Source organism: Trichechus manatus, unplaced genomic scaffold (genome assembly GCF_000243295.1).
Source record: "Trichechus manatus latirostris isolate Lorelei unplaced genomic scaffold, TriManLat1.0 scaffold00063, whole genome shotgun sequence".
In the NCBI taxonomy this organism is placed as follows: domain Eukaryota; kingdom Metazoa; phylum Chordata; class Mammalia; order Sirenia; family Trichechidae; genus Trichechus; species Trichechus manatus.
Genome location: NW_004443999.1, coordinates 2,396,687 through 2,408,701, shown reverse-complemented (window position 1 = coordinate 2,408,701; position 12,015 = coordinate 2,396,687).

Here is a 12,015-nt window from a genome sequence, read left to right as displayed (position 1 = left end):
TCACCGTGTGGTAAGAAAAAGCAAGTCTGAATTCCTCATCCCAGCTGGGTTCCTTATTGCTAAATCCTCCTGCCTCTGGCCAAACGCTTCTTCAATTTCTTTAAATATCTTTAAACTACATATTTAAGTTAGAGAATGCAGGGTCAGCAACTGGAGGGAAATAGGGAAAATTTACTGCCTAGCTCTGATCTTGTTCGCTTTCCTTAAAAATAAACACAGTCTGGTTTTAGAGACTGAGTTCCATAGCGATGCAGCAACAATTGAGGGTCCTTCTGACGGTTCGTTAGTTGTGTTGTTGAGAAGAAAAATCCCTGGAAAAGAAATCAAGAGATATGAGAGCCAAGTCAACTCTACCACTCATAAACTATGTAAAGCTTGGTATGCGTCAGTTAATATCTCCAAGCGGCTTCTTCCTCCCTCTGCAAAATGGAAATGCCATCACTTCACAATATTTGTCTGCAAATCGAATGACAGCACATGTATGTGGAAGCCTGAATGCACATTAAAAAAAAAAAAAAGATCCGTGCTAAGTTGGTCCATTCTGACACGGAGCTGAAAAACGAAAGGATGGTAAGACTTCCGGCAAAAGAGGGGGAAACTTTCCACAGAATAGTCTACATAAATTCCACTTGCTAAGATACTGAGTATTCTCCTGTGTGTGAGACACTCTACTAGGTGCTATGCTGAGGGAAGTACAGTAATGAATGTAATTTGCCAATTTCTGCCCTCAGAAAGTCAGGAAAAGCAGGGCTATAAAAAATACCTAATATTTTGTCAGAGTCCCTGGGTGGTGCAAATGTTTAAGGCGCTCAGCTACTAATCAAGAGATTAGAGGTTTGAGTCCACCCAGAGGTGCCTTGAAAGAAAGGACTGGCCATTTACTTCCATAAAATCAGCCATCGAAAACCTTATGGAGCATAGTTCTATTCTGACACGCATAGGGTCACCATGAGTCAGAGTTGACTTCAACCTCAAGTGGTGTACTGGTTTTAATACTTTGCCTAATGTGACAAGTGGCCATGATGCTTGGCTACTAAAAAGTTGCCCAGGACTCAAGATGCTATTTTTCTTCTCTTATCAACATCCTAAAAGGGCCTGAGTCCTAGGCCACAGCCTGAGTCCCCATGAGGCGCCCTGTACTCCTCCTTTATGAGCTGAGGACCAGATGCCAACCTGGGGCTCCCAGGTGGAACAAGAGCATGAACTTACACCTGGTGGAAGGTTAGAAACCCTTCCACTCATGGGCAAAAGTAAATGATTTCAGTGTGAAATCTAATCCACACATTTAAAATGAACTATTTATAAAACATTTTATTTTAAAATTCCTTAGGGGAAAAAAATCCAATAATTGCTGCTAAATTTACAGCACTGTGGTGGTGGAGGCATGCTGATTAGAATGGGTCGGAGGAGCTGGGGCTCCTGGGGGCAGGCCAGCCTCTGCCAGGCTCCCCAGGGGCCCAGGACTGTCACAGCTGCTCCTTTCTGTTCCCACCCTGATAATGCTCACCAGAGGAATGGCAGAGGCAGCAGTGAAAAGGTAGGGGGGTGTCTCCCGGCAGGTAAATCTTTGGAAATGGATCCACCTACCTCCACAGTGATCTGTACTCACTGTGCAACTGCTGAGAAACTGGAAATGAACAGAAATAAATTCATTGGAGAGATTTCTGCTGGGGAGCCAGCAATTTGAAAATCTGACACAGAAGCCCCTGAGACAGAAGAATGCTTCCCTGCTGCCTAGAGTCTCTGTTTCTTGTGGGAAAAGGAGAGAAGCTTTGGGAACGAACCATCCTAAACACTAATCCCACCTCAGCCATGTGCTAACTCTGTGATTCAGGGCGTGTTGTAACTTAAGTCTCAGTCTCCCTGCACGAAAATATTGGGATAATCATCTCCTTGTTTGGGTTGGAAGCAATGTGCATGACGGCAAAAGTGGATTCATCAACAAGATGAAATGGAAACACGGACAGAAGGGCTCTTCATTGGGCTAACCCTGTGTGCACAGAATCAGAGACAGCCATTCTCTCAGAGCACAAGAGTCAGAGTCTAGTGATAGGTTCTTGCCTGTATACTTAGAGCAGAAAGTACACAACTGTTATTTGTTGTTAGTTGCTGCTGAGTCAGCTCCATCTCGTGGCTACCTTACGTATAACAGAACAAAACGTTGCCCAGTCCTGCGCCATCTTCATGATCTTTGGTATGTTTGAGTCCATTGTTGTGGCTACTGTGTCGATCCATCTCACTGAGGGTTTCTCTCGTTTTCACTGACCCTCTACTTTACCAACCATGATGTTCTTTTCTAGCGAATGATCCTTTTCCTGATGATGTATCTAAAATAAGCAAGTCAAAGCCTCTTCATCCTCGCTTCTGAGGAATATTCTGGTTGTATTTCTTCTGATTTTTTCGTTCTTCTGGAAGTCCACCATATATTCAATATTCATTGCCAACACCACAATGTAAACACATAAATTCTTTTTCTGTCCTCCTTTTTCATTATCCCGCTTTTGCATGCATACAAGGTGATCGATAAGATCATGGCTTGGGTCTGGCACACTTTAGTCATCAAAGTAATATCTTTGCTTTTTAAAACTTTGAAGTGGTCTTTTGCAGCAGATTTGCCCAGTGCACTACACCATTTGATTTTCTGATGGCTGCTTCCAAGGATGTTGATTGTTGATCCAAATAGAATGAAATCACTGACCACTTCACTTTTTTTTTAAATTAACACCTAGAAACCAGCATAGTTTGTGATGGATGGCAGTGTTCATTCCTAAACAACCTCTGACTATCAATAATTGTTAGCCTCACTGAACTTCCATTGTGCGGAGAAAGTCTCGACCAAAGATGGCCGAAATGCACGTGGATTTATATCCCCAACTGTCATTTATACTTCCCCATGGGTCAAACGTTTAGGAACACAAAGTCAAAAATGCCTGGAAAACACATTTGCAAAAAACACTCCTTCTTCAACTATTTTTAGATATGTTTAGAAAGTCTCCTGAAAGCAGAACGTGAGGTCCTTGGGGCAAAAAAAAAAAAGCCCGGAAGATACATCCCCACCCATCGTTCCAGTTCACCTGCAGGAGGCTGACACAATCTTGACAGCCCAAATGAAAGCTTTGCTGAAGTCCTCTTAACCAAAGGGGCAGTTTTCATACATTCTAAAGGTACTAGGGAGATCGGTGCAAAATCCAGTGTGGATTTCAATGAGAAAACAAAATATTTGAAAAGCAAAACACACTGTATGTGAAAAACGAAATTCTTGTGTGCAGAATGGTAAAAAATGAAACACGGTATTCTTGTGTGCACAAGTAGCTGGGAAATGTTATCATCCAGACTCCCTCTGGGGTCTCCTGTAATTTCCTGAGGCTTCTCTCTCCCTTCCCAGGACATTCACTCATTCCCTGTCCCTGATATCCCCTGTATCATCAGCATTTGCAGATCCTCAGAAGTCTCATCACAGAAGGCAGGCTGCTGGAGGGCAGGGCTGTGTCTGATGTAAAGCATTAAAATGAACGCTCAGTACATCCCACAGAGTAAAGCACGTTATCAATAGTTCAGTTAAGAATCTCCCATCTGTATGTCTATTTCAATTGAACATGCTGTTAAGAAAATATGAGGAAAACATTTTCTGCTGAATTTGATATAATTTGCTACTGATGAAATAAAACAGCACACACCTGGCCCTAGTTACTTTTCACTGTCTGCCTCCTTCTGTTCTTAAAATTAGAATTAAACTACCGGCTTTTCATTAGCTACAATTTAGAGCATTGGAAATCAGCTACTCCCAAAATGCTCTCTGCCATTGGTAGTAGACTAGACAGTCAGTTTCGTGGGGAGACAGTGCTTGTAGTGGCAAGTAGCTACATGTTACATCTTGTGCGGTGTGCACAAATTATGCGTGCATTTGTGATATATATGAGAAATTGTGCACGAGAAACCAGGCTAGACACTGAGAAATAATTCCCAGTCATCTCCTTCCCAATTTCTAAAACCAAGAGTTGTTTCTCCCCTTTTCAGCTGCCTTTCCCTCTGTCTAAACCATCTCAACCAACATCTCCCAACACATATTTCCAGAAATAATGTATACACTTAGGGGTTTGAAAAATCAAGGCTCTTCAAGCTAATTAGCTTGCTTAATTAATATATCACTCCGTTTCTTTCAAGACTCATTACGCTCACAAAAGGCCTGTTGCACCAATAGAAGAGGAAAGAAAATAAACGGCTAGGGAACTATCACTAAAGGAAAAACATCATTTACGGATTGAAAAACTAACTCGAGGATTACCAAAATCCCCCGATGACTTTTCCATCACAGCGTCAAAATTCAAAATCATTTTGGAGGGCAAAAATGAAAACTATGTCTCTGTTAAGACCTTAGAACTGGAATTAAATACAGGTCTTTTGAACGTGGAAACACCCTGTCATGGATTGAATTGTGTCCCCAAAAAATATGTGTCAACTTGGTTAGGCCAGTATTGTGTGGTTGTCTTCCATTTTGTGATTACAATTCTATGTTAAAGAGGGTTAGGGTGGGATAGTAACACCCTTGCTCAGGTCACATCCCTAATCCAATGTAAACGGAGTTCCCCTAGGTGTGGCCTGCACCACCTTTTATCTCTCAAGCAATGAAAAGGAAAGGGAAGCAAGCAGAGAGTGGGGGACCTCATACCACCAAGAAAGAAGTGCCAGGAGCAGATTGCATCCTTTGGACCTGCGGTCCCTACGTGGAGAAGTTCCTATTCTGGGGGAAGACTGATGAGAAGGCGGACAGAGACAGAAAGCTTTCCCCTGGAGCTGATGCCCTGAATTTGGACTTTCAGCTTACTTTACTGTGAGGAAATAAACTTCTTTTTGTTAAAGGCACCCACTTGTGGTATTTCTGTTATAGCAGCACTAGATGACTAAGACACACACTAAAACATCAATCACTGTTGTTTAGAAGTCTGCCAAATGGGAGGTGGCCTAAAACAATGGTTCAGGCAGGCTTGGACTTGTATGCTTTTCAAGCAAGTGGCAAAGTTATTAAGCACTTGCAGCCTCTGTTTTCTCATTTGTGAAATGGGAAAATGATATTAGTAATGTTGGCTAATAATGAGTTCTCACCACATGCCAGGCACCTGGAACTAATCTCAAGGTTTTTGGTGAGGATTAAATAAGATTTTATATCTATATATCTGTATCTATGTCTACATACATTGACATGCTGTGCTTAGCATAATCTCTGGCACATAGTATGTACCAAATAAAAAAAATTGGGGAGGGGTTCTACTGATAAAATGGCGATTATAACAGTAGTACTAAGTAAATGAAGCCCTGATAGCGCAGTGGTTAAGCATTCGGCTGTTAACCAAAAGGTCTGCAGTTTGAATCCATCAGCTGCTTCTTGGAAACCTGACAGGGCAGGTCTGCTCTGTCCGATAGGGTCACTATGAGTCAGAAGCAACTCGATGGCAACAGGTTTTTGGTTTTTACTATCTAAATAGATAAATTGAAAAGAGGAAAATAATTAGCAATTAAGCCAAGGACTATCGAACAATATTAAGCATAAAAAAATCTTATGGATGACTAGAATCAGTCATTAACTCTATTGGTGAGCAGGCAGGTTAGACTTTAGAACTCAACTGAGTTCAAGGAATTTGCATCCCTGGAGAAGGAGGAGGAGGAGGAGGGAATATATAAAACCTCTTCTTTCTCTGGGTATTTTTAAAGGTTTGAACTCCTTCCCTGGGATGAAGTCTTCTCTGGAAGCTGAGAAGGAACTAGCTGCTCAGAGAGTATTTTCAAAATCAAAGTTTGTTGGTTATTTCATGCAATACGTCCACTCTCTTGAGACAACGAAAGAGGGCACCCAGCTAAGTGTATTCTCCTTTAGCCTCTACATTTGCCCCTTCAGGGAAATTTAAGCAATGGTTCTGAATCATTTGCATTTAATTTTCTCTTGCTCTATACACTATCATTCTAGAAGGCACCTTGCATATATAAAATCCTCTGGTTCTTAAGAACAGTGAGTTTCAGTTGTGTGTTTCATTGCATATTGAGAGTTGGTCTACAAATGTATTATTATTTGGAGAACCCACTAATTAAATTACTTCTTAAAGTTATTTTAAACATTGGTATATACTTCTATTTTCATTTTTACTTCTGCTTGCCTATATTACAAACAGAGTAGACTCTTTTCCTCAGGGAAAGTGAAATGTCTTAGTCTAATATGAACGTAGTAAAATAATACTATAGTCAGAGAAGACGATACAAACATATACTTTGAGTTTTGTTTTACAATTGTCTTGCATTTCTGCTAATTTTACAAGTGAATTTGAGTGACCAATTTTTGAATCTAACCTACAAAAGTGGGCTTGAAAAAAAAAAAAAAGTCTGATAGCTTTCAAAAGAGGCCTGTGTTACTTCATGAACATTCAACTCCTTTCTCTTCCCCCTGGTTCCCCAGTCACAGCATCATAGCAAAAAAAAAAGCCTGTATGACCTTCATTCATATTATGGATTTTTTTTTTTAATTTCTAACAACCCAGGAACAACCTGTGGACTCTTCCTCTACGTGGCAAAGAATAGTCTCCACGGGGATAGAGCAACACTTGAAGCCATGTCATCACGCTTGATGTCCACTTATTAGTGAATGTGCTTTCACATGGTATTATGAAGTTTAATTATTGCTGAGATAGAGGAAAAATTGATTCACACAAAGAGCTTTATTAAATAGACACCAGAATTCCAACCTTGCCACCAAAATGAAGTTCAGTGTGAACTGTAACCCATCAGTGGGCAGAGGGGTCTGCTGATTATGGGGGTTATATGACATCAATCACTCAACACCGGTTTACTAAGCCCTGTGTTCCCCTGTATGCCCAGTGTTTGGCTGGCATTAAGAGGCTTAAAACAAATACCTGATACAGTCTCTAACCATAAGAAATTCCCATCTACTTGAGAAGACAAATAGGAAATAAATAGAATAAAATATTTTAAAATATTATTATTAAGAATAATTATAATGTGAACACATTTGTAAGTAAGAACACAAGAGATTAAGGGTTGGGGAGTTTTAAGTGATCAGAAAAATAATTCTTGTAGGAAGTACTCTATGACAGATGGACAGGATTTGCCTAGATGCATATGGAAGTTGGTGGTGTTCCAGGCTGAGAACAAAAAACCAAGAGAAAAACTGACCGGGATGAAAATTTCTGTGGTAAAGGTATAGGACATTGAAGACTAATGGGATGATGATGGAGTAGGATTAGGGAAGACTGGGTGAAGAAGTTCGAAATGTTGTTATATCACACACCAGTATGAACTCCAGACCATGAGAAGAGGTAAACAAGAAAAATCACAATAACCATGGGAAACCACAAAGGAACTACGAAAAACACTGGTGATTTTTGCAAAATCAAAAATCTCTGAATGAAGACAGAATTTCCAAGTATAAAATCAGTGAAAGGAATCATAAGGAGATGGAGTTTTGCCTCACTGAAATTTTAAAACTCCAGAATATAAAAATGAAATAAATAAAAACAAAAAAGCTTCCTATAAAAACAGAAAATCTGTTTAGGACAAATAAGACAAAAATAATATCCTTAATGTATAAAAATAAAGATTATAATATATGCAATAAGCATATATAAAACTCAGTGAAATAATAAGCTACAAATAGAAAAAAATGGCCAAAGCATATAATATGTAATTCACAGAAGCACAGTTGTTTAATAAAAATATGAAAAAAACTTTAATATAAAACATCAATCCCTCTAATAATAAAAGGCATGAAATTTAAAACATGATGGCATTTTTCACCTGTAAAATTGGCAGGCTATTTCAGGTAATACTTACTGCCATTGTGAGATGGCACTGACATTTATCTCTAACTTTTAGTATGTTCATTTTTTTTAACTCAAGAATGTTATCGATAGGAATCTACTCTAAAGGACTGAATCAAAGCGTCGAAAATGATTTGTGTACAAAGATGCTCATCATGGCATCATGTATGATAGTTTCAGAAGTACTGTAAGTAAATGTGCAAAGCTAGGAAAATTATTAAATAATTTACTATATGCCCATATTGCCCATATTATAATATTATGGAGAAACATAAATTATATTTGTGGACAATTTTTACAAACATAAGAATATTAATTGGATACAGTAACAAGTGGCAAACACTATAAGGCTGAAGAATAAAGGCTTACTCACCAAAGTGTGTGATTCTCAACTCTGGATTTGCCTCCTACAAGGTACCTAAATACCACATGCTATATAAAAACTGAAACGAGCATCTGTTTCCCATCCAGTTTACTCTTTCTCCTATGTTCCCCATCTTCATTAAAGTCATCATCAATCTAACCCCAGACCCAAGACAGAACCCCGGGAATCCTCGATTCCTTAATTTCTATCAGCTCACAGATCAAATTGATGATTGTTAGCTGTCTCCAAAATATCTCTCTAATTTGTCACCATCACCCTTCCAATCTCAGGATACTGGTTCACTTACAGACAGTTCTAACCTAAACATATGGAAGAGTCCTCAAACTGTTTCTCTGACTCCAGTTTATCCCAGTAAAACCTGTCCTATAAATTTTACCAAAATACTCTCTCCAAAATGAAAATCTGATTATGCCACTTTCTGGCTTAAGGCATTTTAAAATCTCTCTTGTTGCTTACAAGATTAAGTTCAAAATGTATATGTAGCCTTGATAACACTTTTGATATTTTGGCCCATACCTACCACATTGGCCTAATCGTCTCAAAGCTAGTATGTGTTTACGTATTTTCAACCATGTGTGTGAATAATTTAAATCATTAGACTTATTACCTTAAGAGGAAAAAAAATATATACCCACTTTGCTGAATCTTCCCTAACCTTCTTCCAAGGTGGTGTTCAGAAATCCAGTCTCTTCTACTCCCAGGTCTTTCAAACTGTAGGTTGTGACCCATTAGAGGATCATTAAATCAATTTAGTATCCACAATTTGCGTTTTTAAAATAAAAAAAGAATAGAATATAACAGAAAATATCAGCCAATGCATAGTAAGGATAAATATTGCCTCATGAAAGTTTTATTTCAATTATATGTGGGTCACAGTCAAAAAAGTTTGAAAGTCACTACTCTAACTTTGAGTTCCTCGTTATTTTGTAAATATTTTTATTACAGTAGCTCATTGTAACTGTTTATCTATTTTCTCTACTGACTGTGTGGTCTAAGAGAGCAAGAAACATTTCCTAGTCATTGTCACATGTTTAGCACCTGAAAATACACTTAGCACACTCAATGTGTGTTAGATGAAAGTGTGCAAGCATGCGGCTTAGAATTCCATTGGTTTGACTATTTAGTGAGTCAATCTTAGATTCTCATCCAAAGGCATTTAGCTCCAGAAGAGCCTAAAAGATAGCCTGATCAGATAGCCTCACCTGAAAGTCGATCCTAATGAATAGATCGAAGAGGTGACTTTATCCAAGATTTTCAAATATTATCTCATTTTGTCTCTGAAGTCTCACCCAACGTTATTATTGCAAATTTCCAAGGTGTAAGTCTGGCAACTTCTAACATTCTGTATGTAAATGTCTAAGAAACATCCTGTCCCCAGTAAGGTCAATAACAAGCAGCAGGTCTAGAGAATGACAAGAAAGAGCAGAGCCCCAGTTAAAGCAGACCTTGCATCTAGAGCAAAGGAGTTGAGGATCTGCAAATACGGACCCAACTTCTGTTGTGACACCAGCACCTCAGAGCAGGTCTGGAGCTCCTTCAGAGGTGGGGCAAAGGGTGGGAAGTCAGTCCGGTAATTACATCAAAGGCAGAACTGTAGTATAATTATATTGAGTCCATGAAATAGGTAAAGAGGCCCAGCTCTAGCCCTGGTCAGGTTCTCCAATGTTATATATGCTCCTACTCTGCAATTTGAACTGTTTCAATGTTGAATTTACACCCTATGCCCAATGAAATACAATTCTGCTGCCCAGAGACTTCATCCTTAAAAATAGTGCTTACTTGATAAGGTTTCATTTCAGCATAACAAGATTCTACCCATAGATCCTAAAAACATCTTCCTTTCTTTCTACATTGCTACACCGATTCCATGCATCAGCTGCCCCTTAAGTAAATCCAAACCGCCTAAAACAGGAATTTTTCATTTACGGTAGGATCAAAGTACAGTCTTTAAGAAGCAATTTATAATTTCACAGTGATATCACTACAGTTCAAACATTATTTAATTTTTTTGCTTAATGAAGCTCTTTAACTTATGAATTCAGCAACACTAATTATTCCACTTAAGAAATAATTAGTGCCCCCCTTCTTCCTTGTCTAATTAATACCTTGTATCCAAGCTGCTAGCAAAGGTTACAATGCCAAGTTGTGCTTTGTGATTTTTTTTTTTTAATCAATCTGAGTATTTCCCTAATGACAGGCATATAGCTTTAGAACAGCTCCTTTAGGTCTTAAGAGCACTGAGATTATCTCCTCTAAACAGAAAGACACTCAAGGAAAATCTTTAATTTCTCCTCTACTGCAGTTTCCATGCTACAATGGCCAGCTCCGATAGCCAAGTGGGAAGGAAGGGACTGGACAAACCCTTTCAGACAGCGGGTGTAAGAAGGTATGTAGGTCATAAAAATTTTTTTAAATTTGCCATCGAGTCGATTCTGACTCATAGTGACCCTACAGGACAGAGCAGAACTGTCCCATAGGGTTTCCAAGAAGTGGCTGGTGGATTCGAACTGCAGGTCTTTTAATTAGCAGCCATAGCTCTTAACCACTGCGCCACTAGGACTCCACATAGGTCATAGGCCCATATAATTTTATATCTGGAATGGACCTTACATGTTATTTCCATTTTATATGACTCAATGTCTTCATTTCACAAGGGAGGGCACTGAGGCTCAACCATAGTCTACATCCAAGGTCTAAATTTTCCTAAGATACTCAGACACAAATGTAAAACATGTTTATAATTCAAAATCAGTGCTCTTCCACTAAATCAAAGTGCCCATCTGAAATGGTCTTTGGTGGTTAGAAATTATAAAATGTGGAATAAGGAGAATTGTCTTTTTGGGAGTTTTTGACAACATAGCAATTTTTTTTTTCTCTGCTAATTGTTTATGTTTTGGGATACCATAAGCTACCTTTCAAAAAGGCCGTTTGGCTTGTATGGCAAGATGATGTACTAAGAATCCTCAGACTAGAAATTTAATTATGTGTTCTGCTAATTTGCTAGATGGTTTTGGACAAGCCCCTCATTTAGATCAAAGAGAAGGAACCTAATTCATAAAGGACCTTATATGATCACGAAATTCAAAGACTTTGAGAAGGTCTCGAGTGCAGGGATACCAGATAAGAAATTTATATCCTCTGGAGAAACTCTGAGACAAACGTGCCTGATTTTAAGCTGTTTCAGACTGTTACGTATCTCTTTCTGTCCCCATTCTGCAAGGTTGGTCAGGATGTCTAAGACAAGAGACTTCCCAAGGAGATTCATTTTGCTGTACTTTTCAAAAATTTGGCATCAGCTTCCCTCCTCATCCCATCCCCATTTCCCCTCCCTCCATGGAGCAGAAGCAATGATGGTCTGAGTGCTTGCTATTTGCCAAATACTATGTCAAATAATTTGCACAGATTAACAAATCCAATCCCCAGACAAATGAAAGCTACAATGGAATTTTAATTAGTTGTACCTCACAGAAGGCTTAGCAACTCCCAAGTCCAACACTGCCATTTTATGTATAAATAAACTGGCCCCCAAATTATCCATCAACCTAATAACTGAGCCGGGGCTAGAAAACGAAATCTCTTGACTTCCAGTTAAGTGCTCATTCTCATATACCACAAGTTGTGGAAGAAAGGTAATAAAAAATTATTGAAAAGACCTTTTGCCACTAAGTGATGCACAATCCTAAATGAACTATTTGCAGCTGGAAAAGTAAATTAAAGGGCCATTACGGCTAATAATAATTATAGTAGAAAACAGTAATAACAAGCATAGAAGCGGACATGAGAGTGTTGAAAAACAGCAAATTAAAT